We start from the raw sequence: 217 nt of genomic DNA, 5'->3' as shown, positions 1-217 counted from the left end.
CATGCTGGAATTAAAGGGACTTGTCCCCTGCCGGGCTCATTTTTCTTCTAAAAGTGCCTTGTAGCCAGGTAACATCTAATGATGTCTTGGAGCCTTGCACCACATGACTGTCACCTAGCACTTGGGAGACTGAATAAGGAGTGTAAGGCCAGTTTGAGTACATGGTGAGTTCAAGGATAGCTTGAGCTATATAAGGTCCTCAAAAAAAAAAAAAAAA

The sequence above is a fragment of the Mastomys coucha genome, unplaced genomic scaffold (assembly GCF_008632895.1).
Source record: "Mastomys coucha isolate ucsf_1 unplaced genomic scaffold, UCSF_Mcou_1 pScaffold22, whole genome shotgun sequence".
In the NCBI taxonomy this organism is placed as follows: Eukaryota; Metazoa; Chordata; class Mammalia; order Rodentia; family Muridae; genus Mastomys; species Mastomys coucha.
This window is presented reverse-complemented; position numbering follows the sequence as displayed.